Here is a 22535-nt window from a genome sequence, read left to right on the forward strand (position 1 = left end):
ATGGATTGAAAAATGTAAAGATAGTAGTTTGTTTGGACTTACTTTGTTTGAGAAAAGAACCCTCTCTCACATTCCCCTAAGCACTCGTGAAAACAGGGTAAAAATAGCTCCAGCACACACCAATTTGTGCCTTAATTGCGCCCTTACACTGGGTGCTATCGCTATTCACCAATGTCACTCCTAATTCAGTCTCCCAGTTATAGCTAATGGGCCTACCCAGAGCAGGTCTATGCACAATAGCACTAATCAATAGTGCAATAGTGCTGTCCACTGGGCAGGACACCAATGGAGCCCACAGCTACCAGAGGAAAACAGCCATAAACAAATGACAGGGCAATAACAAGCAAAGAGAAAGTGCTGCAGGTGGCATCCAGGCAAGCCCCTCAACTTGTCAGACTCACCACATGCCGCACACTAGGAGCTGACACCTTCACTGTGTAATTGGAGTAATACAAGGGAACTGGACAGCTATCGTACCAGTATCTGCATATACTGGAACCCCCGTCAACAACAGCATGTCGGGGGTTGTCCACCGCCTATAACGGTCCGTGTTCCACCGCTGTCCACCACGCTCCACCTTCTATAGTTTACAGTGTACAGTGTTACCTCTCCTGTCCCCTCCCAAGCCCTCTGCCCGGCACTGGCCTCACACTTCATCTCTAAAATTCAGGACATCCTGTTCTCACTCTCCTCCTATCCCCTCCCTCCCTCTACTTCCTGCTCTTCCTCTGGCCCTTCGGCAGCCACCTCTCCTCCCTCCTTCTCTTCCTTTCCCCTGTTCTCCTCAGGTGAGGCTTCTAGACAAGTCTGATCTATGAAAGTCTTGTTGAAACAGGATCGCCCCTGTTCCTCCAAAACTATCAAGGACTGCATCGACTCCCTGCCTCCTGCACTGGCTGATTTCTGCAATCACTCCTTCACCAATGGAGTCTTTCCATCCCCCCGAAGCACTCCCTTGTGTACCCTCTTCTTAAGAAACCCTCTGCCGACCCCTCCTGCCCGGTTAACTATCGCCCAATCTCCATCACCCCCTTGAGAAACTAGCCATCTCCCAGCCTAATCTCCATACTGAATCTGTTGGTTGTCTTCATGACCATCAGTCTGGGTTCAGAGCTGCCAGAAGGACGGAAACTGCTCTCCTGAACATTCGTGTAGACCTGTTCGCTAACCTTGACTCTAACACCCCTTGCGTCCTCATCCTGCTTATTCTCTCTTCTGCCTTTGACACTGTCAACCATGCCATCCTGGTCAACCGTATCCGTGATAACCTGGGTATCACTGATCAAGCTCTGGCATGGCTGACTTCTTTCCTCTCTGACCGACCCTCCCAGGTCCAACCAGGGTCCTTCCTCTCCACTATCTTTTTCTCTACCTGTGGTGTCCCCCAGGGGTCTAACCTCTCTCCCTGGCTGTTCAACCAATACCTGGCACTCCTTGCCCACCGCATCGCCGCTCTCTGCCCCAGCTTTCAGTGCTATGCGGATGACACCTGGCTCATTTTCAGGCTACCCTCAGCCTCCTACTCTCCTTCCCGCATCTCTGACTGTCTGCTATCCACAAGTGGTGTGCCGCCAATGACCTCTGCCTTAATGCCAGTAGGAGTGAGATTCTCCTCATCGCACACCCGCTCCTTCCTTTCCTGCAGCTCTCTGGGCGGCCTCTCTTGGCCCTCTTCCTGCTCCCACCCGCAAGGCTAAAAACCTTGGGGTCATCTTAGACACCACACTCTCCTTCTCTCCTCACATCTCTGACATCTCTAAGAAGGTATATGATATGCCCCTCCTCAGAGGTATTCTTCCTTTCCTCTCCTTCCCCCAGAAGCTCACTGTCTCCAGAGTTCTGGTACTCTCTAGGCTGGACTATTACAACAGTTTATTTCTAAATCTGCCTGCTTCTACTCTCTGACTTCTGCAACTCATCCAGAACAGGACTGTGAGACTTGTCCTTGGCCTCATGCCCAGGGATCGTATCGCTCCAGGACTGAAATATCTGCACTGGCTCCCAGTGCCTGCAAGGATTAAGTTCAAAACCCTCTGCATTGTCCACAAGGCCTTCTGGGGCCTGGGGCCTGAATACCTTCAACTCTCTCTTCCTAAATATCTTCCTTCTTGAGCTCTTCGCTCATCCGCCTCCAACTCCCTCAGGGTCAGTCGCTTCTCCAAGCAACGAGTTGGTGATATATCTCTTTCTTTGGCTGGTGCCTCCCCTCTGGGACAGCCTCCCTGCCTCCCTTAAACTCGAGGAGAACCATCTCTGGTTTGGGAAGCACCTCAAAACCTTTCTCTTTGCTTCTACTTTTTCCCCTACTCTCCTCTGCTGACCCCCTGGCTGTAACTGGAGCTGCACTGGCTTCCTTGATGCACTCTGATCTCGGGCCCATGTCCATCCTCTGCCAGTGTCAAACACCTGCACTGGCCGCCTGTCAATCCCTGCACTTGGGGATTGTTCTGTATCCCCACAGTCCCCTACCAGCCCTTGACACCTGCTGTGCCACCTTATGTCAGCACTTACCCATGCACTTGCCATGACACCTTTTGTCTGCACTTACCCTTGCACTTGCCATTTGCTGGCCTTTACTTACTTATTGTTAACTATTCCCATGTGCTGCACTGTCCCTTGCCCCTCTCCCACAAACTTGCACGATCTGAATGATAGCTGGCCTGGTAGGATCGTTGTCTGTATTCCCTCTGTGCCCCCTCTCACCGCGTCACGCCTTGAAACACTTGTGTATAGGCACGTTATAAATGCCATATCATACCATATCATATCAATTCTAGTCCTTATGGAAAGTATACTTAGATGTTCCCCTTGAACCAATTATAATTGGTTGTAGGTTTTTCTTATGTTGCCACATAGCATGATGTCACTTCTGACATATCTTTTGTATAAAGTGTATGTTTCATGAGAAATTTGTCAAGAGCTGAGTGAACGTCTGTTGATCGTTGTAACCTCCTGTCATGGTCATGAAGTCAGGGGCACAGGCATGCAGGGGTCGAATGCACAGGAACCCTGGGTGGACACTGTCCCGGCACCTTTGGCACCAGGCTCATGAACAAAACTAAACAAGAACATCCATTTAAAACCAAAAAGTTTTTATTAAGGTCATAGCACTTCAAATGCATTAACCTTGAACATTCCATCCATTAAGCAGCCCCAAGTGTATGCTTGGGTGTGTCTGCTAATGGATTGCCTTCGCACATGTTCATTCTCTAGGAGTGACAGGGTGTGGCTGGTAAGCCGGCCCTAATGGGCGTGCCCACAATCTCAGCTATATAAGCTGCCCCGATCCTCAAGACAGACGCTTTGCGATATTCTGTACTTGCAAGCAGTGTAACGCTCACCGTCGCCTGAGGTCACACTTACCTTTGAAGATCCTGCTTCCTGGACATCCTGTTTCTTGCTAGCATACTTACCAACTGGGGGAATCTGTTCTTACCTGTACATTCTTCGGTGAACCAAGTATTCATCTTTACACTTTCCGGAACGCTGGATTTCTTCAACTTGGCACCGCAGCATGAAACGCTTCATCGTTGACAGCAGCGCCTGCAAGGAAAAACAGGAGACAAGGCTAGACATCGAAAAAATAGTCAGTTTAAGGTTGCGCTTCGCCATATTTTGCGCTTTCCTTAATCCATCACTTACCTGCTGTCAAACATTGCGGTACCATCCATCTTCCATCCGGCCACGTCTTGCGTCTCACAGCTGAATTGAGGCCACATTTCCATCTAAGGGAAGAAAACAGAAGAGAGACACTATTGCGGGCATAAATAGGAGCAACATTAAACAGAACAAGCAGCATCATAAGAGCTCAAAAAAGACTTACCAATTATAAGGAGAAGCATAGTTACAGCTGGACTGGACCAATCCGTATCAGAGATCAGTGAAGGAACTAGATCCCAATTGACGCGCCCCTGCCAGAAGTAGCAGGACAGAGAGCTTATCTTCCATAATTCACAGGTCAGTTTTATGGGCTGGCGTATGCTCACAGAAACCGTACTTTGGGGTGAAGGGTTCGAGAGGTACAACAATCACGGATTGGCGCACTCACACACTCTTACCTACACGCAGGAACAGTATCTCCACGTACCCCCGCTCACAGCTTTTCTGCTGAGGGAGAGGCCTGAAGGGGGTGATTCAAATTCAAGTGTTTTAGATAATTGTTAATAAAACTGCAACCTTTGTCATCATTCCTGAGTTGGTTTGATCATTTGGACTCAGAGTTATTCTGTGAACCCCATTTGCTGCATGCACATTGCTAAAGAACCATACGTTCAGTACCCTGACATGCAACAAAGGGGAAGTGGGGCCTCTGCATTCAGAGTTGTTCCTTTGTTGAGTAATGGTTGTGTTGAGTTGGGTCCTGGGAATCAGAGATCCGACATGGTGGATACTGATTGAATTTTTGGTTCAGCCTGCTGAGTCACAGGAGGTAACACTAGGGACCATTGTCATAATTCTCTTAGAAGCAGTGGTTATCAAGAAGGACAGGGTGGTTCTGTCAGGCATGGATGAGGAAGGCGAGAGTGGCGCACAGTCTTGTGCATCGATCAAACCTTAACACTTTGGGACGTGTCTGTCGAACTATTGTTCAAGGATGCTAAACACACAGGAGAGATGGTTTTCGAGATTGGGGTGCCTTGTCAGGTAGTGATAGAACAAAGGGAAGTTCCACAGACTATGTTCATCATTAAAAGTGCATCGCCATATTGGAAGGAGGATTTGGAGAAATGCCGGACCATAAATGGACCAGCAACCCTCATGATGTGGGGCTGTTAAAGAGTGTTGGTCCAGTTTGGAAATAATTGAAACCTGGTGCGATATTGACCCATGTCTAGAGATGCTGACGAAAGGCTCTATGAGACCATTAGGGCGTTGTTGAAGCAAGGCATAATACAACCTTCTGTGTCCCCATGCAACACGGCCATCTACCCTGTGAAGAAAGCAAAAGGGTCCAGTTGGAGGATGGTTCAGGATTTGCACCCTCTCAGTAACATTGTCGAGGCAGAGTTTCTGGTGGTACCAAATCCTGTGACCATTCTCTGTAACATCCCTACTGGGTCGACCCACTTTACTGTGATTAATTTAAAAAATGCATTCTTTCTAAATCCCCTTGCACCTCGATTCCCAGTACTTCACAGATTTACGTATCGTGTTCAGAGATTCGAACATACAAGGTTGCCCAAGTGGTACTGTGGATTTCCAAGTGTTTTCAATAGGGTAGTTCAAATGGCTTTGGGGAATTTACATGTGTCCAGTGCGGAAATACAGTAGAACAATTTACTAGACTGTAGCACTTCAGAAGAGCAGTGTCAAGGAGATTCAATAACACTCCTCTGCTTGCAGAGAAGGGGTACAAAGTGAACAAAGAAAAGTATACTGAGAGACAAGGGGATAGCTCCAATTGAATGGTCCAAAGAGATGCTGACTTGCTTTTGGGAACTCAAGGTTGCGATCAGCAAGGCTCCAGTTTTGGTGACCCCAGATTATCAAAAGCCATTTTATCTATTCTCACATTCAGATGGGTTGGTGGCTCAGAAAACATCACTAGGCCATAAACTCTTGGCCTATTACAGCAGACCCCTAGACCTAGTTATGCAAGGCCAGTTCCCAGGTAAACTAGCTCTAGCAGCAGCAGCTTTTGGGATTCAAAATTCTTAAGACATTACTATGGGCTGCCACATGACTTTGTATGTGGAGCATGCGGTTTTTAGGATTCTGGAAAACTCTGAATCAACTTTGATGATGCAGAGAGTTTCTGGGTATGAAGTGATTCTATCTAATGTTTCCATACATCCAGTACAATGTCACCTAGTCAATCCAGTGACATGTGTTGCTGAACCAGTGAAGCCTGATGACATTGTCTACACCTGTGCTATTTATGAGGGAAAACAGGAAGAGAGGGTGAATGTTAAAGAAGATAGCTTCGATAGAGATGAGGTTCTCTTTGTTGATGGTTACTCAATAATGAATAAGGACAATGATGAGAGACATACAGGTGCAGCCATTGCAGGCCTGGCGGATGGCCCATACTAGGTCAGGATGAAGAAAGTGTTGCATTCACCTTACTCTGCGCAAGCAGAAGACTAGTGGCAATCATAGAGGCGCCGGAAATGAGTATGAGGAAGGCAGTCACTATTTATTCTGCCTCTGCATACACTCAGGCTTGTTAAAATGGCAGAGAAGAGGGTTACATAGATCTGAAGGACCCCTGCCCAGCATGCTGTAGTGCTATCCAAATTAATCTAAGGGGTACCACTGTCCACAGAGGTAGGAATAGTTAAGTGTGCTGTGCATACTAGCTGTACTGACCTAATAGCGCTTGGAAATGATGCTGTGGCCAGAGTGATGAAATAAGCTGCATGTTTCCGTGGAGGCGCAGAGGTGGAAGTACCAGGCTTCAGCAACTCAGGACAAGGTGATTTAAGAAGGAGACATTGTAGGGGAGCTAAAAGAATGGAGGGGGTACCCATAGAAGCTGGAGTGTAGTGGAAACGTAGTGCATTTTGGTATTAGTATCACATGGGTAATGAAACTCTATTATAAAAGTTAGAAGCCATCTTGAAATTGAGGCCTAGCACCATAGGTATGCCAGTACACTTACATCTCGTCCCAAGAGTTAGAAGGGTGTGCATGTATTTTCTGTTCTCAGCCCTGGCAGCCCTGCAGAAGGTTAATTCATTGAACACAAATAGTTCCTTATTGTGTCTTATCATTAGTGCATGTAACCCAGAAGGCATGTGCCCTGCAAGGCTAAGAGAGGGCCGGAATTGATCTTTAAAGACGCTATCCCATGGGAAGGGTGAGTGATGGTGGTAGGCCTTCGCCAGTCCAGATATTTAAGTTATAGCAACAAGGCACCCCTGAGCCCAAGATAAACATTTGAACGCACTTACCAGCTCAAGACCCCTGGCCATAAAACTGTAAAGTGGTCAATCAATCAGGAAGATCAGAGAGTAGGGATGGGCTGCCCCCACCATCGCGTTATGTGATTTGTCTGCGAGGTGCCAAGGGAGAAGGTAACGGATTTAGGCTGTGGGTGATACATTTGTGGGGGCGCGGCCATGTGTGGGATGGAGAAGGGTTTCAAGTGGTTCTAAGGCGTTATCATGACCCCAAAAGTATCCTCCTTGCTCATGTCATTGGCACCAGGTGCACTGTAAAGCTGTGAAATAATGAATTGTGTAACTAAATTGCCAATTAGAATCTTTGTGCCCAATGACGGAAGAAGAAGATCCCCACGTGGAAGGAGCTGGACAGAAGATGCTGGGACCAATTGCCTGGCATCCAGTATGGAGCAGGCTATATGTTTATAGGGTCACACCAACCAGCTACCTGGATTTGTACCCTATGTTATGTACATCACTTGTGATGCTGTGTATCCATAAAACCCATTTCTTATGCTGTTTCTGTCAGAGCGCTCCATGGCAGCGCAGTTCTTTGCTGGCACATATGTGTATTTTTTCTGATAATAAACTGTGCTCTCCTTGCCAGAGGTGGCTGGGCGATTTTCCCTAGTGGGTTATATTTTCTCTGGTGTGAGCGTTTAGGAGCTATTCTACATTTGCCATTCACAGATTCCCAGAAAATTGAAACTGTGTCCCAGCAGGTACATTTCCCAGCCTGTACACTGTAGTCATTTTGCTTCAGATTTTGGAACTGCACTAGAGAGCACTTAAAGAAGACAAGGATCTCTGGTCTGGTATAGAACTGCTTCTTGTGGCCCTAGAGCAGCTACAATACCTGTTTCACACTTCTTGGTGACAAATCGCAGCAGAGCTTCAGGAGGAATGGTTTATTCCACATCTAGAGAAACAGATGAGTAATTGTGTAGGGAACTATATAGTTTGTAGGGAATTCAATCCACAAAATACCATGAAGAGGGTAAGATGAGTTGTGCCCCGCGTTCTAGGCCTTTTCGAGAGCTCCATATTGATTTTGTATATATGATACAGAGATGTCATAATTTTTGATACCCCATTGCAGTAGCTTGCCCATTTTTCCGATGGCTTGAGGTTGGTCACTGCATACACCCTGATGCTAAGTCTACAGCACCATTTTTGGTAAGCAAAATATTTCCATGGTAGGGAATTCAACAATGATATCCACTTCTTTAATGCTTTGTTTTCAGAAATCACTTTGCTCTTGGGGATCAAGCACAAGCTGTGTTCACTGTACCACCTTTAGGCCAATGCGATCATAGAGGATTTGAATGATGTTATTAAAAGTCTGTTTATCAGAAATGTTTCGTGATTTAAGTAAGAACTGGCTTAATTGCTCGCCATTGGCCCTATTGCATTTGAAAAATCCAGGAAAGGAACAACACCTTATGAAATAGTAACAGGGGGCAGATTGCACCAACCACTATCACCTGCATGCACAGCATCCGATGCACACAAGTCAGCAGAGATTCTTGGTGAGTAGTTTAGCGAATACCCTAGGGCTTTAACCAAGATTGTCAGACTTGTATCTTCTCAGCTCGTGTTCTTTCATCAACAGTCAATAGGAGAAAATTGCAAAAAATCTAAAGATATATAACAGCCCCAGTTGTTCACTGGGGACCCGGTCCTCATTCGTTCCTTCATATAATGCTGGAACAAGCAAAGTTTCCATGGACCACACCGAGTGATTTTCGTGATTTTCGTGACTCTGACTGCTGTGAAGGTGCAGGGCAACAAGAGCTGAATTCACATCAGTGACGTGCAAAGGGATCCCGGCTCCCCCCACCCCTCCACCTGTACTGGAGTAGCAGCAGGCTCAAAGTTAAGTATGGCCTGAGTATTCGCAGTTCATTCCAGTAGAAAAGGGAAGACTGAACAGAAACCAGAAACTGTTATTGTAAATGCATCGAAGAAACCTTTAATTTAAAATGTATACTAGGATATTTGATTTTCTGTTTTTATCACTTTTCTTGCTATTTGGTTCAGTCATGTGAATGTGAATATTTGTAACCTGTCAAGTACCATAGAATTTGATAAAGTGTTATTGAGGCCGCAAAGGCGCATTGGTCCAGACCTCATGAGTGATTATGACAAATAAATTCAGATCCAATAGTGGATGGACAAGGCTTTGTAGCAGATAATGTCTGAGGCGAACATATAAGTAGGGTGGGGTAGAGAGATCTGTAGGATCTAGCTAGATCTGCTCTCTTATCCCCCATGCTTTTGAAGTCCCTAAACTATTTATTCCATATGTGATAGAGTTAGTAAACTGGGTAACGAAAGGGACTGCTCAAGAATTGTGGGAGGACTTGGGAGCTATTGGCTATTGAAACAGGAGGGTGGCGTCCTACCACACAAGTTTATATTAGTTTACATACACATTTTCTGCAAAGATTTCAACATTTAACATGCGTCGTATCAGTGGAGCTCTATGATTTAGCTCAATTGAGAGGGGAGCAAGGAAAACATATGAGGTGACTTTTAGCTTATTTATTTAGCCAGAATCAAATGGATGCGGATTCAAGTATTTTTGTAATTTTTTGATTTATTTTGACAGGGCCTGCATATTATTTGGCAAACATCTTAGCAAAACAAGAAAAAGCAAAAGAACAAAACACAAGTATGTTTAAATCACTCGTAAAGGAATATTAACATAGCAAGTTAGTAGAGGCATGGTTCTCTCCTACCTGTTGATGAGGAGTGTTCAAGCATAGATCATAAAGATCAGAAGGATGTCTGATGTATGCAGAGAGTCCAATTGAACTTGGAAAGGTCCATCGTAGTGAATTATCGATGGGAGCAAGGAGTGAAGAGTTGCATAGCTGGAGGAATAAGGGTTTCTCAGAAGAAGGGGTGGCACTAATCAACAGAAAGTGTGGAAATGTCTGGAAAAAGTACTTGAAATATCTGACCTGGCTTAAGGAGCCAGAGAAACGTGATACGATCCAGTTACTCACACATTTTTCACTGTGTTTTCATGGTGATGGCACAGTGCCTCTAGCCACAAATGCGAACTACAGCCAAACACATTTCTCATTTCTGATCTGGCTGGATGTACATCAGGACTTCTTGATGTGTTTTGGTCTTGTGACGATTTTCCATATCGACAATTACCTCCAGCCTTGTGGGGTGTGTGCAGTCTCACTACACTGCACATGCCTGCAAAACATTGACACTTATCAGCACAACACCTAAATCCACATCTGAGCCTATTTTGTCCCTTGTGTCATCAAAAATGGACAATTCAATGACTTTGCTGAGTATCGAGAAGCAGAATCATTGAGACAGACCAAACGGTCAAATTACATTTTGTCTGCGTCCACAGAAGCTATGATGAACATTCCTGAGCAGTATCGACTGTTCAGCTGGACTGAGATATTTTTTCCCCTCTTTTGGCCCCTGGTGTTCAAGCCATCACGAATACGAAGTGGCTACAGGTTACCCTTTATGAACTTGTATTGTTTGTAAATTGTTCTGAGTCAGGTTTTAGTGCAACCAAAGAAGAAATGCAGGCCTTGGGGCTCATAGGTCTGCAAAATGGGTACATCCTCAACCTTCTAACAGTCATGGAGGGGAGTGTGAGTCAAAAAATTGGGAACACCTGCTGAACTTTCACACCACCCATCAATTCAGAAAATGGGACTCTGACACAGACAATTACCCCATTGCATAACCTAAGCGGGGTCATAGAGAAGAACGCAGTATTTACAAGTGGCCCTTGGTTGGACTCTCTATTTTCTTGGGTGCCTTTGTGGATGAGCATATCTGTAAAGATTCTCATGCCAATTTTTGTCTTTTTGATCATCATCTATTTTACCTGTCAGATGCTCTTGCAATGCTGCTCTGCCCAGATACCTAAAACAGCTGCCACAATGATTGGGACCGTGTCCAAAGCTAGGATCACTGCCATTTCATATCACATGGGTACTCAGACTGAGTTAGAAATTGCTCCAGGGTTAGCAGGAACTCCGGGTGTACTCTTCTATCCGCCACCAAATTGGGGTGATTGTGAGGAACAGCGGGTAGATTGAAGAAATGGTGGGGGGGATGAGTTGGGATTGTTCAGCAGAGGAGTATTCCCATGGTGGGACTAATATGAGAGATGTTTGAAGGGCCTTATTTCCCCAAGAAAATGGTTTAAAAGGACAATAATTTGAGTTATTAGTAAATGTAAAGGGGGGAGTGTTGGGGTCGTCAATAAAAGTCTCACTGGAAAAGGGGCTTGCCCTGCGTGCACAGTATTGGGTACTGAGGTGACGTCGATGTTGACGCGATATTGCAATTTAGCATGTCATGTATCTAGTGAATTTAATGAGAATGGAACACGTGTTAATACTAGTGTTACGTTGTGTTTAAGTTGATCCATTTTAGATTCACATGCAAGTAGCAACACAATGATAAGTCTGCCGATATAACGTAGTCACGTGGTGTGCCACGTAGTGCCTAAAGATGGGAAGTGAGGAGCTTTATATGCACACACGAGAAGGAAATTTGCAAATGGAGGAACCACTGTGAGGGGACACGGTAGTCTTGAACATATATGTACAGACATACATGCACAGGAGTCATTAGGGAAATGTGCTTGGGGAACCTGGGGTACATGCCAAATGCATGAATCTGTATGTTGTGAGTCCTCTCATAGCTAGGAATTATGTAGGGCACAGAAACTGTCAAGTTTCTGCATCTCTGAGTGGGGCTGTCTGCAGACCTGCAGGGTGTTTTCTACCATCTTCAGAGAAGACCCTAAATCATTATATAATGCACCCTGTGGCAGTTCACATTCCCTGGTTATTACTATGCATAAGTCTTGGAACCACAATCACCAGAAGCCTTAGAACTCAGTGCTGCTTTCACATTACCAGGACCAGAGAGGGAGGAGGCAGATTGCCTTCAGGTGTGCTGATCCAGGTGATGCTAATGAGCCTGCTTAAGCACAGGGCACAGGGCAGGTCAGTATTTAAGCAGCTGCCTGCAGGAGCACAGGGCTCTTGAATTGAGTTAGCTCCCTGCCCTTTTTGCCTTGATCCTTGGAATTCCGATCTTTCCTGTTGCTGCCTGAACCAGCTCCTGTTCCTGCTCTAGTGCCATGTGCTCCCTGCCTGGCAGCCCATCTACTATACCTACACTCTCTTTCCTTCTACCCTGCGCCACTGTGCTTTCTGCACTGCAACCTGGCCCCCCTGCTTGCAGTCTCATGTTCCCTGACTACAGCCACTTGCTCCATACCACCAATTCTCTTCTTCCATGCCTGCAGTTCCTTGCTCTGTGCCCATAGCCTGTGTTTACTGGCTTTAACTTCCTAGATTCAAGTTCGGAGTGTCCTTGTTCTCTGACTGCAACTCTTGTTATTCTAGCCCAAAGTTATAGTTCCTTGTATTCCTGTTACATGCTAAAGTCCAGTCATTGTCATACTAGTCCAAGGTTACAGTCAAGGGTTTTCATTGTTCCTGGTCTACAGTTTAGTCTGATGTTCATTGATTCTGGTCCATAGTTTCTAGTCTGCATTTCCAGTCTCCTGTACCATTGAACTACTTTTCTACTTGCTTTTCCACTTTCATTCCTGGTCTCTGTCCTGAACCTTGCTTACGTTGACTGCCTATTCTTCCCTAGATATTTCTGTTACTGTTCTTGTCCTCACTCATGCTTGTGTTAATCATTTGTTCAGAGTTTTGCTGCTGGGGTTCCCAACAGGCAATCTCTGCCCATTCCTTTGTCTCGGTTTTACTTGTAGTCTATAGTGAATTTAATGCAACCGTGTGTTGAATTCTGTTCCCTCAGAGAGCCTCCACTGTAGGTTTTTGGATGGACCCATATTGGCTTGTCTTGTGCAAGTACACTCCTTGTTTATGCTGCTCTAGGGTTCAGACACAGAAGCCAGTCTTGCTGCCCCCTTCCATGGGCTTCCAGGGGCTTGCAGGGTGGGGAGCCTGTAAAAGTAACCCACATAGAGGCATTGAGCTTCAAATATATGTATGGGTAGTCTCTAGTCCAACTTGTGTATACACCCATAGTGGGATTCCTCATTGTGTGTCCAGTGCACGATTCCCATCCCTTCTTGTTCACCATTGAGGTCTGCCCTTTCTTCCTGTTCTGTTGTTCACAATTACCTTGTCTATTCTTCCTTCTTTTTTACCCGTCTGATGTATGTGTTTGCCTGCCCCCTACACATCAGCACAGCCACCCCAAACCTACGTGTGTGTCCTGTGCAACTCCTGACAGAATCCTGGGGTGACAAGATAAATGTTGTGTGCAGGAGTGGACTGGGAACCAAAAGTGGCCCTGGATATTATTTTCAAAGTGCCCCCTATTTTCACCGAACAAGAATAGCAAGTTAACCCAACTCACACTACCAGCACAACATGAATATAAGGGTTCAAAAGACTGCACATGTTTACATGGCAGGTATCCTGCCTCCCCGTCCCAACATAAATCAGATACCTAACGTGCCAATTTCTACAGATATGGCACAGTGAGATCAAATCATTTTCCCAGGATCACACAAAATGATAGGGTGGTGCTACAATGTAAGCCCCTTCTGCACTTCAGAAAGTTGACCATATATCTTCCCAGCTCTGGCTGACAATGATGTCACTGGTTCCCAATGTTTACATAAGGCATATAGAAAAAATAATGCCTGGACCATCTCTCTCAATCCTTGAAGGCCATCCTATCCATACCCCTTACCTTGTGCAGTCCAGAATTGGAGCTCATGCATGTGGCCAGGATTGGTGGGTGGCATCTCTGAAGTACTTACTGCCCTTCCTCTCATCCTCTCAACCTAGCTGCTCCTGGGGAAACTAGAGGCTTAATGTTGTTTAGAAGGGCCGCAGGGGTCTCAGCTAGAGGGAGAGGCAACTTTTGTTGTTGGTGGACGAGGCGGTTCCTCGAAGTATAATGGCATTTTAAATGATTCAAAGTTAGTTATGGTTGGTTAATAATTTCATTGGAGGGGCATTATCATCTCCCACAAATTAACATGAGCACCCAAGCGTAGCAATGTATTGAATATGCGCATTTTACTGGACAATTTTCCAAAATGAATTGGAGTATATAACTTACATGTGAATAACACATGAGAATAATTGAATAGATTGCCTGGTAACCAAGACACAAATAAGCATTTTGGAGCATTTGATAGTGGGGATCAAAGTGTTAATTGATAATCTGCATACCCATCAAAGTGGTCCATGGTAATGAAACATTAAAAGGAAATGCATGTTTATGGAAATTCAGTAGCATAGTAGCTCTAAGTACCTTGTTATAACCAGGTGGTGGCAGGAAACCAGAGAGATTCACTTTTCACACAGGACAGGTGCACTGCAGTGTGCCGTCATCACCTTGGTTCTCTTTGCAGAACTTTGCACATAGTGTAGAACAATAAAATGTGCATACCTGTAGTTTATCTGGCACAGCTGAGGGGTGGTCCCTTGAATTCTGCCTTAAAAACAATGCCTTAAAAACAATGCCAGCCTTTAGATGAGAGTCTCACATTTCGTGCAATACCAAGTGTTAGTCTATGGCTATGGGAAATGCAGGACATTTTGCTTGGCTCTTGAATTAAAGGCACCAATGATGTTTGGGGGGTGTGGTGACTTGAATGGCACTAGTAAAAAGTAGCAGTGCAGTGTTAAGCAGCTGGTAGTGTATTTCCACAGCCCAAGTGTGCAGTTAGTGCCCCAGATTCAAGAATAAAACCATGACCACAGATGTTGGGTAGTAAACTCACTGGCTATTTGCAGCCTTCGCACCAGCTTTGGTGACCAGTAGGCTTACACTATTACACTATGTGGTAAAGCTGCTGCTCCCACTCAGCACTGTATATTGCAGGCTGCAAAATGTAGCTTTTTCCCAGAGAGTATCTGTTTTCCTCAAATTAGGAACAGTGTCAATGATAGGGGGGTGTGTGGCCCAGCTGCCATCCAATTGCCGGCAAGGCAGCGGCTCTTGTGAATACAATCTATGACACATCGTCCCTTTTCCAAGTGGAAACCTGCATTCAATCCACTGAAATGAGCAATGGGAGGCAATATGAGAGATAAGAAGTAACAGGAATTACTAGGGGGAAAGCTGAAAGAAGAAAACACACCATGCAAGCAAAACAAACTTGACTCGGGGATCGTGAGAAGACTTTTTTGTTGCTTTGAGCTTTCCCCCTGGAGTACAGTCTGGAGTCAGGAATGCTGCACCATTGGATGCAATAGGAAGACAGAGATTTCTTCAAAGCTGCTGATCCTTATTAGGTTCACTCACAGTGGCAGAGCCAGGCTTTGGTGTTGGGGGGCAGAGGGCTCCTTATATGGCACTGGTCAGTACAATTTCACAACTTCACAAAACTGGCTACAAAGAGGGAACCCATACAACATGCACCTGCATCACTACCTCCCCAGACCTCTGTCTAGTGATTTTTCCCTTATCTCTCCCCTTCACTTATTTCGCCTGCTGCTTGCTCTGAAGTAAGATAGGTCAATAAGTTGCACATTCACCTCAGGCATTTGTGTTCACCCTACAGGACGCAGGTTTGATTCCAGGCAGGGCTCTCTCATGTCATGTGTGATAAGGCCACATGCTTATAGTCATTGTTTGTTAGTCTTGCAGAACAACGTGAAATTGTTGAAAACAAGCAAACTGATTTTTCTGTTCAAAAACTTGATCTGAAAGGCCTCTGACATTTGGTCAGCTCTCATGTGTAGCATGCCTTTCGCTCAAATGGCCTGCATAACAAGAAATAGAAGGTAGCATGCTAAACAGTGGCATAAGAATGTGAAAAGTCAAACCTTTCATGGAAACCAACAGAGTACACAGTTAGATAAAATAGTTTGCCGAAGATCACAGTATTGTCAGGTAGCAAAGCCACAAAACGGGTTCTACACAATTCCACCTCTCCCAGTCCCAACTGAAGCTTTATGCACTTCATTGGGGTGGCTAGGCAGTTTTATCAACGCTTGTTTAGAGGAACCAAGCTCTAGACCTGCTCCTTTCTGATGCAATGTTGTTTTTTTCTTAGTACTTGGGGCGGTTCTTTTCAATTAAAACATACATATCCAACCAATTATACTAGCTCCTTTCTCCCCTACTTTAATTTGTTACTGAAAAAAGTGGTGCAATATTATGCCTTACTGAGGCTATAATCACGGCCCATTGTGAGCACTTTTGTGCACCTATGAAACTGTTAACTTATGTATTGCATAGTGTTCTTCGAAATCTGACTATATTCTAATGTTTATTCTCAACACACTCTCACCTGAGAACCATTGATTGCCAGTCCATCGTACAAGACAACCGAGAGGAGCCAGGATCCCAGTGTCGGATGGAGCAGCCAGCCAGTGAACATGCTTTGTCTGCAACGGCCCCTGCTCAACCAGCCCATGAGAATCTTGAACATGCAGGCTGGGAAGGCAGAACAGATTCATTCTAGCTGAGTTCCTAGAAACACAAGCTCTGCTAGTTTCTAGTCCCTTTACAAAGTCTCCAGCACTCTGTGTGTGTCAGTTACACAGAGCCGAAGCTACAGGACAAATTGCTACAGCTTTCCTGACAGTGACACTCTCACGAAGACAGATCAGCCTAAAATATAAATTCAATTCTGCAACGAAACACAAAAAAAAGTGTTAAAAAATAGAAGGAAAGTCAGACATTCCACTGCTACTGAAGCACATAAGAGGCGCAGGGTGCAGAGGACTACCGGGGAAACTCCGGTTTCACGCCAGGCCAATCCAGGCCTGGTTGTGTGACCTGGAAAGCTGGTTGATCGAGGTTGAAGACTGGGTGAAGGCAGCTAAACTGCATCCTTCAGCTGCAATAACAGCAGTGGTCAGCTAAGGTCAGCAAGGGTTGTACAACATGGTACTATTGTGGAGAGCAGAGATAATCTTTGTAAGTACATGGGAGCCTGTTATTCAGTGTCCAGGGAAATCCAGCCACATGGAAAGGTCGGGTAATAAACCTGGTGCAGGGGGGGCTTAAGGGCAGAGTGGACAAAATGGTTTATGCATTTTTGATCAGGTTCTCCGGAATGACCAGGATGTGGCCAGAGACCATGCATTCTGAAATGGTAGTCGTTAGAGATTAGTGTGAAATGAGGATGCCAGTAAGTCTGGGTGGATAAGATGATTATCACTGGTTCACATTTAACCTGTTTTTTTCTCTCCCTCCTCATATTGTTGAAGTATTCTTGGAAAAGCCATGTGCATCACGACCTGGGTTAGAGGTCGCCGACCATTTGAGTAAATTAGGATTGTTTTGTGAATGTGTAACGATGTGATGATGTCACGACCTGCTAGGCAAAGATACAGAGAAGGTGTGTGCTGTAAATATGTGATAATACAAAGGTATGTTGAAAGGGGATGGTGATTAAATTAACATAAGAGGATTAGGTTTCTTTGTATCGGGTTGACCAATGATGTTTGGGGGGATGACTTTGTAACAAAATATAAGGGAGTGTGTTATCTGTTGCAATAAAGTATATAATGTGACATCTTTGTGTGGTTCGGAGAGATTTCGGGTTAGTTTGACTCTACAGCGTCATCTAGCCCCTGCCGGCAATTAGTAGAATAAACTTAATTTACGGAAAAACATGCACTCAATTCTTAAGAGTTGGGCCTATTTTGAGTCAAAGAGATCAGAGTTCCACCCGCACAACTGGAACCAGGGTTCTGTCACTGGAGGCAAAGGAACAGCTGTTAGAGCAAGCCAAGCTACAAAGATTAGGAGTACCTCAGAATGACTCACCTTGACCTAGCATCCCTGGATCTGGATGCACAGCACTCCAGAAGCCTAAGATCAACAGATTCCTGTTTCAGTGCTTTGAGTCTTTGTCAAGCCTCTTTACGACACTGTACACTTTTGGAACACCACAAGTCCTGAGGAGCTGCGTTTGGCACTCTTAGACAACTTCAAACTGCCTGCAGCATTTCAAAGCACATAGAAGTTGGCTCGACCTATTGCTGCAGAACTTCCCGAACAACCTAACCCGTAGACTCAAACTTTGAGGTAGCCACTGATTTGAGTAGTGACATCTACCTATAGCAAATAAAGGAGTCAATAGTGTCAGATGGTGCACCAGTTAGTCTATGGGCATGCTATAAATAGCGACCCCCATTTTCCCATGACTCTAGCTCGGTCAAGCCATCTCCCTTTGCACCCAGCATGGCCTTCCCCCAGGAAACTACTGACTGGCAGGGCCATTTTACCTCCACTAGCATTGCATCCTAATGTGGAGGGGGTACATTTCAGAATGTAGCTTTCTATGGGCTAGATAGGCAAGAGAGAGTGATGCGGAATACAGGCGTATAGAGCATGCATTATGAGTCCTCTAGAAGGATTGGGAAACTGGATCCCATGACAGTGGTTATTGCCATGGGAAGGACCATGCTCCAGCTGCACCTGACTCTCTTCTTGGTGACTGGGGAAGACTGGAGTAAAATGGGAGTTTTGGAAAACTGGAAGAGTTCAGCCAAAAGACAAAAGTGAATCTGGTGGTCGGTAGAGTTAAGTTAAATGGCAGAACCTCCAGTTTGTGAGTGTGGTACTAGGAAAGTGTCCCACTGCGTGGCAGAGTCAAATAAATGGAGGAAAAACCACCACATTGTGAGCATGATATAAAGAGGTTTATGTAAAATGTTGTTGGCTGGCTATTTATAATGCACTTAATAACCAGGGGTTTCTAAGAGTGGACCCGTGGATCGAACCTCTGCTGCACCATGTCATCTTGCGTGCAAGGTGAGTTTGTTGCCCCTGAACTATCCTCCTGTGATGTTTATACACTAATGTCTCAGCTGGATGGTAGAGAGAAATACATTGAGGACAAAAGAAAAATGTTACTTTGAATTTTTCAATCCACTCAATCACGACTGTCATGTCATGTTCTCCAACACCTTTCCCCATGTCAACCATCCACATGACTGTAGCTTGATTTCACACAAAATCCTAACCATTTGAAAAATCTGTTTTGTGGTCTTCCAAGAGACGGGCCTAGATTTGCCTCCAATCATGGTCTTCAGTGATGCTTGTTTAGTTTTTTAATGTATTATCTCTCATGTCTGTGTCATCTCCTGTGTTATGAGACAAAAATGACAGCACTGCTAAAACATCTTCATACTACACATTAACTGGAGGTGGGGGCATGTTGGGCTTTTGAAACATTTGAAAGCCAATTGAACAGTACAGATGGACACAATTACTGCTTTTAAAGCCAGAATTGAAGTGGATCATTAGCTCAACCTTGATTTAATCTATTGAGAACATAAGCATCAACCATTTAGTAATAAATAGGCAACTGAATTTTCATTGGGACCCCGATGCATATAACAATACAATTGTGGGAGGATATTGTCACTCAGCCTCCTCTTCACTTTTCCGAAATTGTGTCATGTTGGCTGAACTAGACTCACAAATTGAGGATAGTGAGTGTTTACTGTCTGATAGACTGCATTGCATTGTTCGAGTCAACACTTTGTTGTTGATCTCTGACATTGTTCTCTCGCTCCTTATTCCATTTGAGCATTTACAAGTCTGTTTAGTGCCTCTTTACACATGGCTAACATGTACTCCTGTGAATGATAAACCACTGCATCTTCCTCATCCTCACACATATGCTGTTTAAATTTGCCATATTCACCTTCATTCCAAAAATATATTGTTCCTGCTGGAAAGTCACGAGCAGATTCATGATAATTTTTCTTGCTTCCGCATCTCCAGAAGGTTCATGTTCATATATTAAATAGTATGGTGGATAGCTCTAATTCCAACAGTTAGACCAATGACAGCACCTGAGCGAGTGACATAACAGACAGGCTAAACCCCGGGTGGCTTCTTCAAAGGGCTGGAACAAAGAACAAACACTGTCCCACTTTTGCCATTGTGTAAGTGTGCAAGTGTTAAGTAGGCTCCCTCCAGTTACCAATTCTGGCTGGCAGTAGTCAGTCATGTGATAATGCAAACTATTGTATACCAAAGAGAATGGGGTACATTACTATTATATCCTTTTACAATCTACAAAATAAGATTTGCTTTTGGATGAAAATCTATTGGTTTTAGGGAAATATTTTAGAAACAGTAGGGAAACCCTTAATAAACCTGTTTTAAGGATGAGATAACTCAAAACAGGGTTATCCCGGAAGTCCCTGTCCCTCAAGTGGATGAGGCCTTTTAACAAGCATTGTACCTATTGATATAATTCTTCTAAGCCTATGTCCATCCAGGTTCACTCTATTTTAAGAATCAGGCTCCCACGGTGATGGCCACAGAAATGACAAACCTATTTTTATATGACCATAATCCTACCCTTTTAAACTTAATCCCTATTCTACAAAACAGACGTATGATGCCGCAAATATAAATCTCTCCCAGCGTTACTCAGAGTTGTGTAATCTTCAGAACTCTTTGGGTTGCCTATACTAATTCAAATGTTCACAATGCTTCAGATAACCTCTCCCTGGCCTCACGAGTAACAGTTTTTCTGTTGTCAATGTGTTCTCTGGTTTGTCTTATAAGTCTTCTCTCTTCTGAACCTGAGGTTTGAACACAATTTTCTTAGAGCTGAAAAATGTCAGCTTCTAAGCTTCAGTTTTGTGGTTTAGCCTATCTCTCAAGTCTACTCAAGAATATTTTTTTAGCAGCCCCAGTCTCTTAGTCTGATTCCTCCCAGGTCTCTCCATGACCATAGGTTGCCTTATCATTCTTAGGTCTTTCAACAACCTCTACTTCTCCGTTCATGGGCAGTGCATTTCATGAGGATACTCATGGTTCTGTCTTCTACAGGATCTCTGGACAACACTGATCTCTGGTCAACACTGATCTCTGGTCAACACTGATCTCTGGTCAACACTGATTCATTATCCCTCTCAATGGCCACTTGCTCCTTTAACACATCGATCGTCTTCATGATCTTTAGGGTCTCTGGTTGTCTCATGCTTCTCGTAGGTTCTGCTGGCAGTTCTTTGTCTCAATTTTCTTCAAGGAAGTGCACTGCCTTCAGGACGTTCTTCGAGTATCAGGTTTGATCAGTCCGACCTATCACTACATCCTCCCTTCACTATGCTAGCATCACTTGTTGTAGAACATCTTGCTTAACTTTGCAAGAGCAACTACATATCAGCTCATACTAAGTGAAATACCTCTTACGTAATGCCCCTGTGCATCCACACAGAGAAGACAGAAGCAAGCCTGCTTCTCTCTTGTCTTTGCCTTTCACTGGCATTGTCCAGCCTTTTTTTTGTAACTGGGCAAGTGGCTAGTTTGCTAAGCTGGCCTAGAATGGTACCTCCCTTTAAGTGGCTTGTTGTATATTTACTGTTTGGGTTTGGTCTTATTACTATCCCTTCTTTGGCTTTGGTCAGTACCTAAATGATGTACTGATTGAGGACCGGTGGGTCAGAACATTGGTGCCATTTTGGATTTGCAGATACAGGATGACATGGCTTTGTGGTGCTCTGCCATGCACTGTGATATTCAGCTTTCTTTGCTGTTTCACCAAACCATGAGCATTCAGTTCCTCATTCTTAAGGTACAGTGGGTCTCATTATGCATTTAGTGTTGATTTGATGGTAAATATGCTGAATTACTGCCAATTCGATTACCATGGTAGTCAGGGGTGGACTGGGAACTAAAAGAAGCCCTGGAAATAATTACTGGGGACCAAAAGAGACCCTGGAAATAATTGTCAAAGTGGCCCCATATGACACATTTTCAGCAAGCCCAATGCTTTCCTATGTGAACATTTGGAAATGCCACACAAAAGAGGCCCAGGGTGCAGAGGCCCACCGGGAAATCTCCAGAGTTCCCTGTAGGCCAGTCCACCCGGCCCCTGCCTTCGAAAAATAGCTGAAAAGGGGTGGACTGGGAACTAAAGTAGGCCCTGGAAATAATTGTCAAAGTGGCCCCATATGACACATTTTCAGCAAGCCCAATGCTTTTCCTATGTGAACATTTGGAAATGCCAGACAAAGGAATCCCAGGGTGCAGAGGCCAACCGGGAAAACTCCAGAATTCCACATAGGCCAGTCCACCCATGGCCCTGCCTTCGAAAAATAGCTGAAAAGGGGGTGGAGCGGAAACTAATAGAGGCCCTGCAAACACTGACTTGGGACCAAAAGAGGCCCTGGAAATTATTTTCAAAGTGGCCCCACATGACACATTTCCAGCAAGCCCAATGCTTTTCCTATGCCAAAATTTGGAAATGCCACACAAAAGAGGCCCAGGGTGGAGAGGCCCACCGGGAAATCTCCAGAGTTCCCTATAGGCCAGTCCACCCATGATGGTAGTTAATCCACGTTTTCAGAGTCCATCGGACCACATGAGGATTTTGGCAGCATTTCCATCATCGGTAATTCCCCTGATTTTGCTGATTTTTGCTGTTGGTAAATCCTGCACCTTACCACCACACTTGTATTATGGCACTGCAGTAACGGAATTACTGGCACATTAGTGCACTTTTTACTCGCACCACCACACGTGTAATGAGGCAGAGTGTTTCTTAATTCCTGTCCAGATTCGACGTTAAGTGAACTACCACATTTTACTTTTCCTCCAAATTTCATGTCTGTTTTGGGGATGCAGTTAGGTTCATAAATACCATTCCCTCCAATCTGGGGTGTTGAT

Source organism: Ambystoma mexicanum, chromosome 3q (genome assembly GCF_040938575.1).
Source record: "Ambystoma mexicanum isolate Mex_15411 chromosome 3q, UKY_AmexF1_1, whole genome shotgun sequence".
NCBI classification, from domain to species: Eukaryota; Metazoa; Chordata; class Amphibia; order Caudata; family Ambystomatidae; genus Ambystoma; species Ambystoma mexicanum.